Here is a 20,413-nt window from a genome sequence, read left to right on the forward strand (position 1 = left end):
GCCAGATAAAATAATTTTACATAAATCCTTTCAGTGGTTTCCCATCTCACTAACAGCCCAAAGCCAAAACCTATGTAATGATTCTCATGATCTAGCCCCGCAAAACCACTCTCATTTCATATCCCATACTCTCAAGTTGCCAGCAAATATCTTGAGAATATTTGAGGCCTGAGATTGGGGCTAACATGAATATACAGTGTAAAGAAATGTACCAAGAGTTATACTTGATAGCAGAGTTTACCAATTATGTTTCAAGTTAGACGCCCTTAGGTCATATTATCAGGTGAGTGTATGCTCCTCAGTTCTATCTTGTCACAACAAAAATTTGGAGCAATGGGCATTAAAGCCCTCAGTGCGTCACAGCTCTCGGGTCTTGGACAAACTGTGTTATAGCTTTTAGACAAATCAGTGTTTATTTATTTATTATTATTTTTTTACTTTACAATATTGTTTTGGTTTTGCCATACATCAACATGCATCTGCCACGGGTGTACACATGTTCCCCATCCTGAACCCCCCTCCCACCTCCCTCCCCATACCATCCATCTGGGTCATACCAGTGCCCCAGCCCCAAGCTTCCTGTATCCTGCATTGAACCTGGACTGGCGATTCATTTCTTATATGATATTATACATGTTTTAATGCCATTCTCCCAAATCATCCCCCCCCCATATAGAGTGAAGTAAGCCAGAAAGAAAAACACCAATACAGTATACTAACACATGTATATGGAATTTATAAAGATGGTAACGACAACCCTGTATGCGAGAGAGCAAAAGAGTCACAGATGTACAGAACAAATCAGTGTTAAAGCTCTATTTTATTTAGAAAATAGCGGGAGAATCCATCCTCAAAGTCCGAGGGTTTGCCAACCCAAAGACGCGAAGAGAAGAGAATGGAGGAGCATGCCAGCATGCGGGGGACAGAGCGGGGGTGGGGGTGGAGAGAGAGAGAGAGAGAGAGAGTGCGCTTTGGCTCTTCCTTTTATGTTTTTTCAAGAAAATGCACTGCTCATAGCAAACACCCTCTTCCAACAACACAAGAGAAGACTCTACACATGGACATCACCAGATGGTCAACACCGAAATCAGATTGATTATATTCTTTGCAGCCAAAGATGGAGAAGCTCTATACAGTCAGCAAAAACAAGTCCAGGAGCTGACTGTGGCTCAGATCATGAGCTCCTTATTGCCAAACTCAGACAGAAATTGAAGAAAGTAGGGAAAACCACTAGACCATTCAGGTATGACCTAAATCAAATCCCTTATGATTATACAGTGAAAGTGAGAAATAGATTTAAGGGACTAGATCTGATAGAGTGCCTGATGAACTATGGAATGAGGTTCGTGAATTGTATAGGAGACAGGGATCAAGACCATCCCCATGGAAAAGAAATGCAAAAAAGCAAAATGGCTGTCTGGGGAGGCCTTACAAATAGCTGTGCAAAGAAGAGAAGTGAAAAGCAAAGGAGAAAAGGAAAGATATAAGCATCTGAATGCAGAGTTCCAAAGAATAGCAAGAAGAGATAAGAAAGCATTCCTCAGAGAACAATGCAAAGAAATAGAGGAAAACCACAGAATGGGAAAGACTAGATATCTCTTCAAGAAAATTAGAGATACCAAGGGAATATTTCATGTAAAGATGGGCTCAATAAAGGACAGAAATGGGATGGACCTAACAGAAGCAGAAGATATTAAGAAGAGGTGGCAAGAATACACAGAAAAACTGTACAAAAAAGATCTTCACAACCAAGATAATCATGATGGTGTGATCACTGACCTAGAGCCAGACATCCTGGAATGTAAAGTCAAGTGGGCCTTAGAGAGAATCACTACGAACAAAGCTAGTGGAGGTGATGGCATTCCAGTTGAGCTCTTTCAAATCCTGAAAGATGATGCTGTGAAAGTGCTGCACTCACTATGCCAGCACATTTGGAAAACTCAGCAGTGGCCACAGGACTGGAAAAGGTCAGTTTTCATTCCAATCCCAAAGAAAGGCAATGCCAAAGAATGCTCAAACTACCATACAATTGCAATCATCTCACATGCTAGTAAAGTAATGCTCAAAATTCTCTAAGCCAGGCTTCAGCAATACGTGAACCGTGAACTTCCAGATGTTCAAGCTGGTTTTAGAAAAGGCAGAGGAACCAGAGACCAAATTGCCAACATCCACTGGATCATCGAAAAAGCAAGAGAGTTCCAGAAAAACATCTATTTCTGCTTTATTGACTATGCCAAAGCCTTTGACTGTGTGGATCACAATAAACTGTGGGAAATTCTGAAAGAGATGGGAATACCAGACCACCTGAATTGCCTCTTGAGAAATTCGTATGCAGGTCAGGAAGCAATAGTTAGAACTGGGCATGGAACAACAGACTGGTTCCAAATGGGAAAAGGAGTACGTCAAGGCTGTATATTGTCACCCTGCTTATTTAACTTATATGCAGAGTACATCATGAGAAACGCTGGACCAGAAGAAACACAAGCTGGAATCAAGACTGCCGGGACAAATATCAATCACCTCAGGTATGCAGATGACACCACCCTTATGGCAGAAAGTGAAGAACAAAAAAGCCTCTTGATGAAAGTGAAAGAGAAGAGTGAAAAAGTTGGCTTAAAGCTCAACATTCAGAAAACGAAGATAATGGCATCTGGTCCCATCACTTCATGGGAAATAGATGGGGAAACAGTGGAAACAGTGTCAGACTATTTTTTGGGCTCCAAAATCACTGCATATGGTTATTGCAGCCATGAAATTAAAAGACACATACTCCTTGGAAGAAAAATTATGACCAATCTAGAGAGCACATTGAAAAGCAGAGACATTATTTTGCCAACAAAGGTCCGTCTAGTCAAGGCTATGGTTTTTCCAGTGGTCATGTATGGATGTGAGAGTTGGACTTGTGAAGAAAACTGAGCACCAAAGAATTGATGGTTTTGAACTGTGGTGTTGGAGAAGACTCTTGAGAGTCCCTTGGACTGCAAGGAGATCCAACCAGTCCATTCTGAAGGAGGTCAGCCCTGGGATTTCTTTGGAAGGAATGATGCTAAAGCTGAAACTCCAGTACTTTGGCCACCTCATGCAAAGAGCTGAATCTTTGGCAAAGACTCTGATGCTGGTAGGGATTGGAGGCAGGAAGAGAAGGGGACGACAGAGGATGAGATGGCTGGATGGCATCACTGACTCAATGGACGTGAGTCTGAGTGAACTCTGGGAGTTGGTGATGGACAGGGAGGCCTGGCATGCTGCGATTCATGGGGTCGCAAGAGTCGGACACGACTGAGTGACTGAACTGAACTGGGCCTGCCCTATGCAAATTAGGCTTAGCCTGGAGTGCTGTTTGTTCTACCAGAGGTCTTCACTCTGGTCCTTGGACCTTCCTTTTTTCTATTTTTGGGGGCTTTTCCCTTCCTTGTCTTCTAGCCCCTGCCATTTGTCCTCCTTTTCCCTATTCTAGCTACCTAACAATATGATGATAAAGGTTGGATTGCACCTTTATGGCCAGGTTGTGTTCTTGCTAGGGTGTTAAACCTTTGAAGTCACTCTTAAAAAATGCTTATTCTCATGCAAATATATCTTACAACTTAGATTGTGGAAGCTTGATATTTTTTCATTTCTATGCTGCTTTTTGTTAGGTAGTATGTTATAAACTAGTTATTCTAATGTCATGAATCATGTAGGACCTGTCTACTTTTATTCAGCATTGTTTAATTGCTTTAAGACAAAGAAAATGGTTTTTAGTGGCTGATATTCTGTTTTGTTGTAAAGCTGTGTTTATTTATTAATAAATGTCCTTCTTTATACCTCAGAGAGTATATTGTAAAACTTGCTGTGAAGTAGATATAAAAATATAAGAAAAAAGAAAATGAGAAAAAACCCAAAGAAGATTAACTTTGTTTAAAATTTTAATTAATTTTATATTTTTATTATTTTAGAAATTTGTTTTCAGAACTCTCCACAATTGAATAAGCCACTTTGTTAATTGCTTTGGCATGAATACTGAAATATTGAGACTTAAATCAAGTAGTTAGTGGGCTACTTTAAAAGTATTAATTCTAAGAATGAGATATGAATTTTTAAAGTTCTTATACAGACAACCAAAGTCCTTTGCCTGTATTATAAGTTAATGATTAGAAATTTCCAAAAATATAATGAGCCTTAAATACATCTTCCTCTATTCATTTTGCTTTAATTTTCTTTCCTCAAACCTCTATTTTTTGGCATTTTCTTCTATGTGTTTAATTTGGTCGCTTTTGTAAATGCAATTAAGATTTTGGCAAATTTACAGAAGAAGCTGAGAAATTGCTGTGAACACAAAGGCAGACATAAAATAGCCATTTTGGTAAATTTGATAGAAGAGAGCTAAATCTACCAAGCTTTTCTTGGAAAAAATGGATAGCAGAATGTAAGACATGCCTTCAGCTGGCTCTAATTGAAGATGTATATAAAGCAAAGATGCTGGAAGCCATCATTATGACTCTTTCTACTTAACAGCAAGCAAATACACTGGCAGTAAGTAAGTTGGGGTATATGTCTGTGAAAGGGTATAAATGAGCACTTTCTAGAATTTCATGTAGAAAGAAATAGTAGGAAGAAAGAAGGGCCATTTAGCACAATTTAGAGATATCTTATATAAAACAAAAGTTTGTTAGAAAATGTATTTACAGCAATAGCCCTTGGCTAGATTCTGAAGTTGGTAAAGTTTTGACCTGTATTCATCTTTCGTTCTTGAGGTGCAAGCTTCTCCACATCCTATGTCTACTCCCAAATCTGTGGTACTTCTTGTGAGTCTCCATTTGAAGATAAAACTATACAAGAATCACTGCTTTTATCCACAGCCAGATGAAGGGGCAAAATCAGGTAGTCAGGCAGCTCTCAGGAGTCCCTGTACATAAAGGACCACGCAACATTAATAGGGTGCTAAGACATGGCTGGTAATGCTGCAGAAAGGGGATTCCCTTCCAGGATCTGAGTGTGGGCTCTTATGTAATACCTGGAAATGAATTGTCTGAGGTGATACATGTGCTGACAAACCAAGAGAATTTATTGGGAGGAGGTGCCTGGACAGAGAGCTGGAGTGTTAGGGAACCCAGGAGGGCTGCTTTGCCACATAGCTGGCAGTCAAGGGTTTTATGGTATGACCTTAGTTTCCAGGTTGTCTCTGGCAAATTATTCTGACTCAGGGTCCTTCGCAGTACTGCACACATTGGTCAGCCAAGATAGATTCCAGTGAGGAGAATTCTGGGAGGTTGGTAGTACATGTGGTGTTTCCTTTTGACCTTTCTTGAATTCTTGGTGGTGGTGGCTTATCAGTTCTTCATTCCTTATCAGGACCTCCTGTTCTAAGATAACTCTTGCAAGTGGTTACTATGGGACCTGACCAGTGCAGGTGGTTTCATTCAGCATTTCCCCTACAGTAATATAAGAGGATAAAGAAAATTGTATTTCCCAAACTCTTCTAAGCGACAATGAACTGTATCTTAAGTCAACTGTCTTCTTGGTTCCAGTAGCCCCTGGGTTTTTCTTTAGATAAAAGCTTTGGGCTAGTACCAAATGTTTTTGAATAATGATATGAGACAAACTTATTCTCTTTTCTTCTCCAAAATGGCACTCAAACTCTCCTAGAAATATATATATACATACACACACACACACACACACACACACACACACACACACACATATATATATATACACATATATATGTATATATAACTTCATTTTAAAGTGATTCAAGATTTTAGCTTGCTTGTAGGGCTCTCATGTCCAGTCCAGTCATGTCTGAATTCTTCTAACCTCTGGCACTTTGCATTCTCCTTCCTTGTTTCACTCTATCTCCTCAGCGTTCATCACTAATGTACCATATGTACACACATATGTGTATAGAGATTTTTATTATATATTTGCTTATCATTTTATCTCCAATGCTTAAAACAGTACTGGCATATAGTAGGCACTCAATAAGGAAAATGATAAATATTTATAATAAATATTTGTTGATGAATTAATAGAAATTCATATTGCTAGGGATGTTTAGGAACAAGCTCTTAATTTAGAAAGCATCTACTGCTCCAGAAATGCTCCAAAGTTTTTCTGTTTTAAAATTTTGAAATTCAGGGTCCTCAGGTAATTCCCTTTATAGAACTCATCTCATTTGTAGAACTCATTTATAGAACTCATCGCGTTTCTAAAGTTTACAGAGGCCACTGAATAAATGTTGAGCAGTTTCTAGGTCTGTTGTCCTTGAGTTGTTGTCCTATTGTCCCATTTGAGCTCCCAAGAAAAATGCATACCCAAGTCTGCTTGCTCCCACTCCTTGTGCTTCATTGTGGAAATGCAAGGCTATCCCAGTCATTCTTCATAGAACCAGGGCAATTGCCACATTGTCCAGAGAAGACCAGAATGTATTCTGTTTCAGGAGAGAGGAATTGACTGGGCAGAACATGCTCACATACTTCTCCCAACTCATTATCACTCAAATAATTTCTTCTACCACAAGAACTTCCAGATGTACAAGCTGGATTTTAAAATGTCAGGGGAACCAGAGATCAAATTGCCAACATCTGTTGGATCATAGAAAAAGCAAAGGAACTCCTGCAAAAATCTACTGCTTGATTGACTGCACTAAAGCCTTTAACAGTGTGGATCACAATGAACTGTGGAAAATTCTGAAAGAGATGGAAACACCAGTGCACTTTACCTGTCTCCTGAGAAATGTGTATGCAGGTCAAGAAGCAAGAGTTAGAACCAGATGTGGAACAATGGACTGGTTCAATATTGGGAAAGGAGTGCATCAAGATTATATATTGTCACCTTGCTTATTTAACTTATATGTAGATGACATCATGTGAAATGCAGGACTGGATGAATCACGAGCTGGAATCAAGATTGCTGGAGAAATATCAACAGCCCCAGATATGCAGATGATATGAGTCTAAAGGCAGAAAATGAAGAGGAACTAAAGAGCTTCTTGATGAGGATGAAAGAGGAGAATGAAAAATCTGGATTGAAACTCAACATTCAAAAAATGAAGCTTATGGCATCTGGTCCTATCACTTCATGGAAAATAGATGAGGAAAAAGAGTGAAATTAAAGGATGCTTGCTCCTTGGAAGAAAAGCTATGACAAACTTAGACAGCATATTAAAAAGCAGACATCACTTTGCAGACAAAGGTCCATCTAGTCAAAGCTATGGTTTTTCCAATAGTCATGCATGGATATGAAGGCTGAACGCCGAAGAATTGATGCTTTCAAACTGTGGTGTTGAAGAAGATTCTTACGAGTCCGTTGGACAGCAAGGAGAACAAACCAGTCAATCCTAAAGGAAATCAACCCTGAATATTCATTCGAAGGACTGATGCTGAAGTTCCAATGCTTTGGCCACCATATGCACAGAGCCTACTCATTGGAAAAGAACCTGATGCTGCAAAAGATTGAAGGCAGGGAGAGAAAGGAGTGACAGAGGATGAGATGGTTGGATGGCATCACAGACTCAATGGTCATGAGTTTGAGCAGACTGTGGGAGATGGCGAGGGTCAGGGAGGCCTGGCTTGCTGCAGTCCATAGGGTCACAAAGAGTCAAGCATGATTTAGCAACTGAACAACAACAACCAAGAGAAGAAATATGTGTGATTGAGAGTGGGGTCAGAGGGTTAGTTGAATTAAAGCCAAGGAGCCAGTGGAAATCCCATCATGGATATTTCAAGGCAGAAAAATGGTGGTCACCACTCTTCCTGACCATGCAACATTCCCCAGCCTTTGTGAGGCATTGGGATAAATTATTTAATTTTTAGTTGTACAGAGACATAGCTGTTACTCAGAGGGTAGACTGTCAATAGAAGAGTCTATTGAGGAGTAGATTACTGTCCTGTTCACACACATAGTAATCTGTTCCCCAGTACTAAACATTTGTGTTTTTTATTTCTCTTTGGAACACTGGTGAGTAGTTTAGTATTTGACCTCAAAGTCTGTTCAGTTCAGTTTAGTCACTCAGTCATGTCCATGAAAATCTGTAACCTGGATAGTTTCATTAAGTACCATTGTACCTTAGATAAAAATGTTGACTTCTATGCTGTTCCTCATTGTAAATGCATTCTAGAAACAAGCAGATTCTTTACCACCCAAGCCACCAGGGGAGCCCAAAGAATATTCCATTCCCCTTCATCAGGGGATCTTCCTAACCCAGGGATCAAATCTGGATCTTCCACATTGCAGGCAGGTTCTTTACCATCTGAGCCACTGGAGAAGTCCATAAAATATAAAGGGAGGGTTAAAGGGACATTTTGTGACAGGTAGAATTTATAATAGCTTAAGTACCTTTCATCGTATTATCCCTGCTGTAAGGCATATTTTCTTCTAGTTCTACTGGGTTATTTATCACTCAGTCTTTAATTTTCAATTTAGGTGGCATTTCCTATGAAATGCCTTTCTTGAACCTCCTTGGGTTGGTTAGTTGCCTCTCCTATTTGACCTTTCTCTTCCTGCCATAACCATTAACACATTGTACTTCTTTCAAAACCATATTCATCCCATAGGAGTAAAATTTAGCTTCATTTTCTGACTACTTTTCTGAAATATGTATGTCTTACAAAGGCGTATTCTATCATATCTCCTTTGCTTAGTGTTTATCTCTCATTAGTTGCATGATATCAGTGCTTTTCATACATTTTGTCAAATGGAAGAATGATTGATTCCAAAGAATTAGTTTTCAAGTCATGAGCCTTTAGATTTTATATTTTGAAAATCCACAGGCTGTTCAGATTGCTTATTACTTCTCACAGGTGGCTGCTATAGAAACACGCATCCAGGGTGCTGCATGTGAGAAGGTTCACTTCACCCTGGAAATGCCTAGCTCTGCCGCCTTTGAACCTGACCAGCTGCAGGTCTTTCCTCTTTGCTATCTGAGTGGTGGCATCTAGAGGTAAATAATCAGAGGAGGGTCTAGGATAGGGCTTTTTAATGTGGCATTTATGAAAATCCCTTAGATTGTATACACAATGGTACAAAATGATGCTATTTCCTGATGAGAGTAAATTTCTTCCACTACCCCAACCAAAAGGAGTTATTTAGCTTCATGTGATGCATTCTAGTTCATAGGACTACTCTGAAGTTTGGGCCTCTTGTCTGGAATAAATCCTCTGCACATATTCCTCAAGAAACTGTGCAACGATAGGCATCTAGCTGAGGACTGGAGATCTTGGATTGTAGCAGTTATCTGTCAGTTTCCTTTTTTGCTATAATTATAGACCTAATAATAATCAGACCATAAGAAATCATAATGAATTAAAACAAAAAAGAACAATAAACCTGAGAATGACAAATTTCAGCCAGGATAGATGTGAGAAAGTAAACCTAAAGGCAGTCCAAGATTATGTCTATCATGGCCTGAACTAGTAGAAAGGCCAGGAAAAGACAAATATATTCATTGAATAATTATATTAACATTTTATTAGACTGACAGAAGTACGGGGGGGTGGTGGGTGGGGGGAGGATGTGGTGCTTCATTGAAAGACCTGTGCAATTATACCTGTTGCTCATCTTTTCAGATGAGACACTGTTACTAAGAATTATTAGCATTTTTAGACAAAAGTTTTATATTTTCTTACATTTAAAGAGATAAGGCCAAATTTTTGGTAAATGTGCCATTGTGCTAGGCCTGAATATGATTATAATAGTGATAATGATGATGATTGCTAACAAAAAGAGCTCATTAGGTGTCAAGGATTTTTATCAAGTGATTTATGTGATTTATCTAATTTAATTTTAAGAACAATTCTATGAAAGACTATTATTGCCCTTATTTACAAATAAGCAAATTGAGTTACAGAGAAGTTACATTAGTAATATAAAAAACAAATGGAAGGACCAGGATTTTAAGCTGTTGTTTAGTTGCTAAGTCATGTCCAACTCTTTTACCACCCCATGGACTATAGTCTGCCAGGCTCCTCTGTCCATGAGATTTTACAGTCAAGAATAATGAGGTACAGGAGTGGGTTGCTATTTCCTACACCAGAGGATCTTTCCGACCCAGGGATTGAACCTGTGTCTTCTGCATTGGCAGGCAGATTCTTTACAGCTGAGCTACCTGGGAAGCATAGGATTTTAAACTAGGCAGTCTGAGTCTAGAGACCAATCTCTTAGGCATATAGATGTGAATAAAAGGACATTCTGATTGAAGGATTATCATGAATGGAAATAGAGAGTCAAACAGCCCAGAATTTACTCTGTGAAAGACATTATACAAATTTAGCAGGAACATATGGCTGGGAGAAGAGCAGTGAGTGTAAATTAAATTGTAAATACAGTTTGGGAGCAGTCTCTGAGGATTTTTCATACCCTACTAAACTATTTATACTTATTGTGGGTATAGAATGTGAGGAATGATGCATGTGGATGTGGAATGTGAAGATGAAAGCATGGGTTGAGGAATTAGCAATGCAATGGATATTACCCAGGGGAGAATCCTCAGAAAGGCAAATATCCATTGTAGACACAGGGAAATGTTTGCATTTCCAGATGCCATTATGGAGAACAGAATCAACATTTCTTTTCTTAAAGTTTCAAAATTAGGGAGAACTTTATAATAAAATAAGAGGCATAAAATCCAAAGATAGGGCTATCATATTAGCAACTTTTGAGGTACAGATAATATGAAATTTCTTTAAACATTTTGTTCGGAAACAAAAATTGTGAAACTCTTGTGTCTTGTGTGTGTGTCAGTCACTCTCAGTTGTGTCTGACTTTGTGATCTCATGGACTGTATGTAGCTCACCAGGCTCTTCTGTCCATGGACTTCTCCAGGCAAGAATACTGCAGTGGGTTGCCATTCCCTTCTCCAGGGGATCTTCCCAACCCAGGGATCATATCCAGGTCTCCTGCATTGCAGGCAGATTCTTTACCATCTAAGCCACCAGGGTAGCCCCATGACACTCTTGGAAATGGGTGAAAAGGCCATTGGGTGTCTTTTGCATATAGGGTTGGTCTTCATCTCATGGTTACTTATGGGTTTATCTTATTCTACATAGATTTGTGCCTTTAATTCTCCTTGAGACTGTCTTTATAAATGGTAGAAACCAATAGTAATGCAAATGATTATCTGTAGCAATAGAGTTGAATTTTGTCCGTGGATGTGCAACTTTTAAATACCTTATATATGGAACATTATTACACCACTTAACAAATCTAGTTCAGCTTTCTTTATGCATATGTCTCTGTTCTTTGAATTCTTCTGAGTCTTTTTTTTTTTTTTTTACATTTTACTGATTCTCTTATTAATTAGTGTTCCAGATGTTCAAGCTGATTTTGGAAAAGGCAGAGGAACCAGAGATCAAATTGCCAACATCCACTGGATCATCAAAAAAGCAAGAGAGTTCCAGAAAAACATCTATTTCTGCTTTTTTGACTATTCCAAAGACTTTGACTGTGTGGATCACAATAAACTGTGGAAAACTCTGAAAGATATGGGAATACCAGACCATCTGACCTGCCTCTTGAGAAACCTATATGCAGGTCAGGAAGCAACAGTTAGAACTGGACATGGAACAGACTGGTTCCAAATAGGAAAAGGAGTACGTCAAGGCTGTATATTGTCACCCTGCTTATTTAATTTATATGCAGAGTACATCATGAGAAATGTTGGGCTGGAAGAAGCACAAGCTGGAATCAAGATTGCTGGGAGAAATATCAATAACCTCAGATATGCAGATGACACCACCCTTATGGCAGAAAGTGAAGAGGAACTAAAAAGCCTCTTGATGAAAGTGAAAGTGGAGAGTGAAAAAGTTGGCTTAAAGCTCCACATTCAGAAAACGAAGATCATGGCATCTGGTCCCATCACTTCATGGGAAATAGATGGGGAAACAGTGGAAACAGTGTCAAACTTTACTTTTTTGGGCTCCAAAATCACTGCAGATGGTGAATGCAGCCATAAAATTAAAAGATGCTTACTCCTTGGAAGGAAAGTTATGACCAACCTAGACAGAATATTAAAAAGCAGAGACATTATTTTGCCAACAAAGGTCTGTCTAGTCAAGGCTATGGTTTTTCCAGTGGTCATGTATGGATGTGAGAGTTGGACTGTGAAGAAGGCTGAGCGCCAAAGAATTGATGCTCTTGAACTGTGTTGTTGGAGAAGACTCTTGAGAGTCCCTTGGACAGCAAGGAGATCCAACCAGTCCATTCTAAAGGAGATCAGCCCTGGGTGTTCTTTGGAAGGAATGATGCTGAAGCTGAAACTCCAGTACTTTGGCCACCTCATGCAAAGAGTTGACTCATTGGAAAAGACTGATGCTGGGAAAGATTGGGAGCAGAAGGAAAAGGGATGACAGAGGATGAGATGGCTGGATGGCATCACCAACTCGATGGACGTGAGTTTGAGTGAACTCCAGGAGATGGTGATGAACAGGGAGACCTGGCGTGCTGTGATTCATGGGGTCTCAAAGAGTCAGACACGACTGAGTGACTGAACTGAACTGAACTTGGTATGTACCCATTTTATATTTTTTGCATTATTATTTATAAATCAGTATTGAAATTTGCTTAGTCTACAATATAACTCTTGTTATTCCTGTTATTCCTGGCTTATTTTGCTGATGATTATCAGTAAGATATTTTAATTAAATTGAAAATAGTGAAAATATTAGTAGTTAGTATTCATTGTACATGAGTTTCAGGAATATTTTTATTCATTATCTGATTTAATTATCACAAAATACAGTGGAGTAGATAGTTATTAGAAAGCCTTTTTTTTTTTTTAGTTTAATCGTTTTATATTGAAGTATAGTTGATTTACAGTGTTGTGCCAGTCTCTACAGCAAAGCAATTCAGTTAAACACGTATATAAACTTTTTAAAATTTTAGTTCCATTATAACATAGGATGTTGAATATTGCTCTCTGTGCTGTACAGTAGGACCTTGTTGTTTAGCCACTCTAAATGGAATAGTTTTCATCTAACTCCCAACCCCTCTCTCTCCCTTCCCTTCTCCTTCTGCAACTAAAAGCCTATTCTCTATGTCTGTGAGTCTGTTTCATAGATAGGTTCATTTGTGCCATATCTGAGATACAATGCCTATTTTTTACATGAAAAAAAAGTAAGACTTAGTGAGTTCTTTGAACTGTATCGCACCATATAACAAATAAATGAGTCAGGACTTAACTCTAGCTAAATAGTGATTTTAGGTTTTAATAACTAGACTGCATCTGCTGTTAGCTTTACTGAAACTTTAATCCACAAACTTCACTCTCAGAGCAGTGGTAGTTTTAATGATAAATTGTGCAACAATGAAAAATGAATTCAAAATATCTCATTATATCTTCTTGATTTACTCTATATATACATAAACCCATTGCAACAAACCAATGTGTTATTTCACTCCAGTGTTAATTGGAATTATTTCAACTGCAGGAGTTAGAAAAATAATTCAAACTAGTTTAAGTTAAAAAAAAAAAAAGAAGTAAATTCTTGTTCATTAAACTGAAAAGTCAGTGGGGTCAACTGGTCCGCATATACTATAACTGATTGAAAGAGCTAAAAGTAATGTTTTGGGGATTTTCCCTTCATCTCTTGCCTCAATTTCTCTGTGTGGCCTCCTCCTCTCCAATTTAAGAGGGTTCATGCCAGTGCCCTAAAGGACGATACTGCATGCAGCTTGAATTTACTTATAATTCCAGAAAAGGAAGCGGCATCTTTGATGGTAGTCCCAGCAAAGGAGGCTTCTGGCAGTACATTTCACTAGACTAGATTGTCACATCTAACTTCTGCTACATTTTCAGTTTATCCAAATTACTTGAGTAATTTCCTTCCCTAAATGTTAACCCAAATATATGGATACAAAGGTTTCTTGTTCTTCTCTTCTCTCCATTCTCTCCTATTTTCTTTTCATTCTACCTGAAAACATTTCAACTAACTAGGGAAATGGCAGCAGAAACTTTAATGAAGAATAAGACATAGGAAAAACATGAAGGCAAACCTAGTCAAAAATTAACATATCAGGCCCACCCTACTTTTTTTTTCCATGTAGGGTGATAGATTCTGTGTTTCCTTTAACATTTACTGTGGAGAGAGGAAAGTTCATGGGAGCTGTGGTGCCAGCTGAAAAAAAATGTGAAGAGAACATTTAGAAGGTGGTTTGGACTTGAGAGGGAGCATGAAAAGCTGTGTTGACAAATCAAGGTTCTGCTTTTTAATTTGATATTAATCTGTCAGAACAACTCATTTGATTTTTAAACAATTTTTAATGATGCTGCCTTAACCTATGTTCCCAGTGTCAAATGAATATCCAGAGTCCTTTGATGCAGGTTGAGTTAATTAGCTTTATTTTTTTTTTTTGACATAAACAATATTTATTTATTTATTTATTTATTTTTGAAGACTCAAATGACTTTTAATGGAATATTATGTGCCCAAAACACAAAGGATTTAAATTAGTATCTTAAAATGTTTCATTTATCACATATCACAGGAAGTAAGAGTCTTTTTTTAGCTTTAGATCAGTGATGTTACTATAAGTTATTACCTTCCTATACATCCAGCTTTGAACCTTAAGTATTAATAAATATTTTAGCATTTGTAGTTTCCTGACAAAAATGATCTGAACTAAATGATACCAGGTTTTGTTGTTGCTGTTGTTCAGTTGCTAAGTTGTGTCCTATTCTTGGACTATTCTGTGTCCTATTCTCAGACCCCATGGACTGCAGCACACCGGGTTCCCTTGTCCTCCATTATCTCCAGGAGTTTGCACAAATTCATATCCATTGAGTGGGTGACGTCAGGTTTATGTAATTCTAACTTTTCTGAGCTTAAAATATGGTGGATCTAAGCTATTTTCCCTCACAGGGAACCTTTAAAAACTTTGGATCAAGTAAGTGATATGACCAGTGAGATATTTTAGGCAGAATAATGTTGTGTTTGAGAGAATGGATTGGAGAAGGGGAAACCGCATGGAGGGCAAACTAGTTAGGAAATAAGGCCACTAATAGGTACAAGGTCATGTTATTTGCTTTCTTTTGCAGAGAGGCTGGAAAAGAGGGCGTCAATATGAAAGATGTACTAGAGGTATTAATACAGTTGGCAAGACTGCACAAATAACTAAACGGGTTTTGGGTAAGTCAAAGACAATTTTCTAATTTTGAGTCTGGATGACAAGGATGGATGACAGTTCTTTTCATTATGACATAAAACACAAATGCTTGTCTCATTTTATGAATCTGAAGTACAGATATTGAGTAACATTCTCTTACAAAGTTAAAATTGCATATCTTTATGTGTAAAATTCCCATGATTCTCTCTTACTTGAGAAAAAAAATCACGTCTTACTTTCTGACGGCAAATCTGTGACCAGAAGTCAGATATGCACACAGCACTCATGCAAATAGAAACAGCATGAATTAACAGCAGGAGAACTTTATGAACAAGATTCTTAGTACATTTTTGCTTGAAAGCACAAATAAATCAGTTCTGTAGAAAATCTCTGTCCTGATAAAACACCTCCCCTCAAGGTAATGAGGGTGCTTTCCTCACTTATTACTTGTCTAAGCTTTAACCTTTGTAACTTCCCCTGAGTCAACTTACAATTCCAGTTTTAGTGTGATGATTTATGTATTATATTATTAAATATTCAGTATAAAATGTACTTTCTTCTCAGTATCCCCTAAAGTCATTTTAGCTAGAGGTTTTTAAATTTTTTTTTTCACCCAGTCTACCCTTAAATCTCAAATTAAGATTGTTAATAATAGAGGAATAAAAGGGCATTTTTTTTCTCTCTCTTTTAGCTCCTTAGGATACTTGAATATTTTCTCTGTAGGTTTGAAAGGAAAAAAATCCTACTTTAACTTTTTTGTAGAGCTGGAAGACCTGTTCTCTAACTCAGGTTCAAATCCATAAGTAGTTTCTCACCATGACCCTTTAACTGATCTCTGGCCTGTGAATTCAGCAGTGAGCTGAATGTCTCTGAAACAGTTTACTAAGTTCAGTTCAGTTCAGTCCCTCAGTCATGTCCGACTCTTTGCTTCCCCATGGACTGCAGCATACCAGGCTTCCCTCTCCATCACCCACCCTGGAGCTTGCTCATTGAGTTTACTAAGTTAGCTATGACCAAAAGTAAAATACAGATGCTGTATTTGGGTAATAAGCAAAAACTGACTATCTTAGGTGAACTAGCTTAAATTAGCAATATTTATGTTCATTTTGTATTAATTATTGGTTGCATAATTTTACTCAGTCGATCTAGAAATCCTGTAATTTTGACATGATACTAATAATGTCACTAGTTGCCATGTATTGAGAACTTACTATTTGCCAGGTTCTGTGTTTAAAACAACTAAAGCTCAAAAAAATGAGCTTGCTCAGGGTTATATAATTTAAGAGAAACAGAGGCATTTTATCTGATGTCAAAGGCCACGCTCTTAATTACTATACTGAGATTACTTGATTTTCCTTCATTTTTTTCTGATTCCTCACTACGAGTAGCCAAACTTATACTTTAGATGATGTTTAAATGCAGTGATTTATTTTCAATGTATTTCTTATATATCATCCAATGTCCTATTTAATGCTTCTTCTGGTCCATAAATTACTATTTGATTCATGCATGTGACGATGTCAATTTTAATAGTAGAAATGAATAGGTTATTAAAACTCTTATTCTGTTTTGAAAATTTCAACTTCAAGAAAATATTATTTTAATGGGGCTTTATTAATAAGAGTGAAAATTATTGGTGGGTAAAACAAATAGCACTTCAATAAAGACTTTATAGTTGGTGCTTTGCCCATGATCTGTCACATATATTTACAAATGCTAGACTTTGACAGGAAAGAAGAGAGAAGCTTCTGCATTAACTCAAAAAGCTTTCATTTTGAAACATTAATGATAGATGTCAGAGTAAGTAAAGATTGATAACTGGTATTATTTTTATGGGCCTGAGAAATAGCATTATCCATGCCTAACTGTATGGTGGACTAGAATTATAAAACTCACCCATAAAAGTCGAGGTTCTCAGTTATCTTCCCAAGGATCACTTCCCTCTGATGAAAGTTGAACTGTGTATGTGAAAGATGGAGTTGGTACTTCTCAACTACCTATTATTTACCTTACTGCAGATTTCTATAGTTTTAAAAATCGTTTCACCATAAAAGTTCCACGAGCTTTGAGGAGGTACATTTTTTCCTGAAATGTCTTTTGGATAATTTCACTATTAAATCAATACTTGGAATGTCAGCAACTGAAGAAAGATTGGATCTATTTCTTGTGTGAAATCAATTGAAAATATGTATAGTGTGTCTATGTGTGAATGTATATGTGTTACTATGTTCATAATGATAGTGTCATCTTATATTACCCAAGCTTTAAATATTGGCTCCATGTATGAGATTATGAAAAAAAAAACAAATAATAATTGGAAGTAAATTATCTTGAAAGGGTAATCTTGAATTAACACTTATTTGGTGCCTACTAGAACTTAATATAGAGAAAATTAAGCAAATATGATTATTGGCCTGGAGCAGATAAACTTTAATATGCATGAAAACTGAATAATAATGTAAAAGACATACATATCACTATAAATACATTTAAGGGAGAAAATGAAAAGAACTAAAATGATAGTAAAATGAAATGTCATTACTACTCGAATGTGCCTTTTCATGGTCGTTACACTAGAACTGTGCTGTAATTTCTTCTTTCAATGGTCCTAACTTACAGAACATTTGGCATTTTCATAGAATGACTACTTGGTTTCTGATAAACATATTTAGATAGACAGAAAGGGAAGCTGTCCTCTCTCCCACCTTAGTTTTTCAGAATTATAAACAACTTTAGAGATCACTCTTATTCTTTCCTATTGCTCATTGAGGAATTCTTTTCTCATCTTGTCCTTTTAGATGGCATTCACTATTTCATTAAAATATATTGTATAAAGTATCTAAACTGTTCCAGGAATTGAATTAAATATACACTTCTGTTACTACAGTACCATTTGGTTTTGTGATTCTGCTGCTACTGCTGCTGCGTCGCTTCAATCGTGTCCGACTCTGTGCGACCCCATAGACGGCAGCCCACCAGGCTCCCCCATCCCTGGGATCCTCCAGGCAAGAACACTGGAGTGGGTTGCCATTTCCTTCTCCGTCGTGAGAAGTCGCTCAGTCGTGTCCGACTCTTAGCAACCCCATGGACTGCAGCCTACCAGGCTCCTCTGTCCATGGGATTTTCCAGGCAAGAGTACTGGAGTGGGGTGCCATTGCCTTCTCTGTTTGTGATTCTATTGGCCCCAAATTTGTTCCTTAATTTTAGAGAAGACCTACTTTGAAATTTCTACCACTTGTACTGCTGGTTAACTTTCTGAATCAATATGAAATAATACTATTTACACAAACCTACAAATAAGATGGCTTTTTTCTTTTTACTCTTCTGCTGTACGAATTTAAACATCAATTTTCCTCAAAACACACACTTGTAATATTACTTAAGTGACGACTTTGCCATTCAGTTCGGTTCAGTCCAGTTCAGTTTCTCAGTCGTGTCCGACTCTTTGTGACCCCATGAATCACAGCATGCCAGGCCTCCCTCTCCATCACCAACTCCCGGAGTTCACTCAAACTCATGTCCATTGAGTCGGTGATGCTATCCAGCCATCTCATCCTGTCATCCCCTTTTCCTCCTGCCCCCAATCCTTCCCAGCATCAGTCTTTTACAATGAGTCAACTCTTCGCATGAGGTGGCCAAAGTACTGGAGTTTCAGCTTTAGCATCATTCCTTCCAAGGAAATCCCAGGACTGATCTCCTTTAGGATGGACTGGTTGGATCTCCTTGCAGTCCAAGGGACTCTCAAGAGTCTTCTCCACAGTCCAAAAGTATCAATTGTTTGGCGCTCAGCTTTCTTCACAGTCCAACTCTCACATCCATACATGACCACTGGAAAAACCATAGCCTTGACTAGATGGACCTTTGTTGGCGAAGTAATGTCTCTGCTTTTCAACATGCTATCTAGGTTGGTCATAACTTTTCTTCCAAGGAGTAAGCATCTTTTAATTTCATGGCTGCAATAACCATCTGCAGTGATTTTTGAGCCCCCAAAAATAAAGTCTGACACTGTTTCCACTGTTTCCCCATCTATTTCCCATGAAGTGATGGGACCAGATGCCATGATCTTAGTTTTCTGAATGTGGAGCTTTAAGCCAACTTTTTCCCTCTCCTCTTTCACTTTCATCAAGAGGCTTTTTAGTTCCTCTTCACTTTCTGCCTTAAGGGTGGTGTCATCTGCATATCTGGGGTTATTGATATTTCTCTCGGCAATCTTGGTCCCAGCTTGTGCTTCTTCCAGCCCAGCGTTTCTCATGATGTACTCTGCATAGAAGTTAAATAAGCAGAGTGACAATATACAGCCTTGACGTACTCCTTTTCCTATTTGGAACCAGTATGTTGTTCCATGTCCACTTCTAACTGTTGCTTCCTGACCTGCATACAGGTTTCTCAAGAGGCAGGTCAGGTGGTCTGGTATTCCCATCTCTTTCAGAATTTTCCAGTTTATTGTGATCCACACAGTCAAAGACTTTGGCATAGTCAATAAAGCAGAAATAGATGTTTTTCTGGAACTCTCTTGATTTTTCCATTTCTCTTGCTTTGCCATTACCAATGTCCTTTTCTGAAATAATCTCAGAATTTGGCACAATATTGCACATATGCTCTGAATAGAATATAATTCAGGGTAAATCCTTCTTTTTGGTGATGTGCTCAAAATTCTCATTAGTTTGAATAATTGCTATTCTGTGATTATTTCTCTAAAGGGGATATAATCTTAAGCTTTTGTAATGGAATATCAATAATTTGGGGAAACTGTTTCCATTTATATACACTTCATATTTATTCTATTTCTGTCATGTTTTGTCCTGGTGCCTGATGTTAATAGATACTTATATACTGAAATGTGATATTAATTAATTAATATTTTATATTGATTAATTATTGTCTGACTCTTTGAGACCCTATGGACTGTAGCCTACCAAACTCCTCTGTCCATGGGATTCTCCAGGCAAGAATACTGGAGTGGGTTGCCATGCCCTCTTCCGAGAGGTTTTCCAGACCCAGTTATCAAACCCATATCTCTTGTGTTTCCTGCATTAGCAGGCAGGTTCTTGATCACTAGCACCACCTGGGAAGTATAATTAAGGCATTAGTCAGTATATATACATGCTTTGAAAGAGTCTTTGATACATAAATCCTAATTAGGAGGAGCAAAGTCAATCCAAAGATACTGTATTGGCCAAACATAAAGAATATTTAGAGGTTCTGGGTTGGGTCAAAATCTCTAAGAGGAGATAATAAGTCCTAAAAATCAACCTCTAGGAAAAGTGGCAAAATACATTAGAGTTTATTGGGTGAATGCAAAGGCCTGAAAACTAACTGTAGTGGATTGCCTGCA

Source organism: Bos indicus x Bos taurus, chromosome 5, assembly GCF_003369695.1.
Source record: "Bos indicus x Bos taurus breed Angus x Brahman F1 hybrid chromosome 5, Bos_hybrid_MaternalHap_v2.0, whole genome shotgun sequence".
Classification (NCBI taxonomy): Eukaryota; Metazoa; Chordata; class Mammalia; order Artiodactyla; family Bovidae; genus Bos; species Bos indicus x Bos taurus.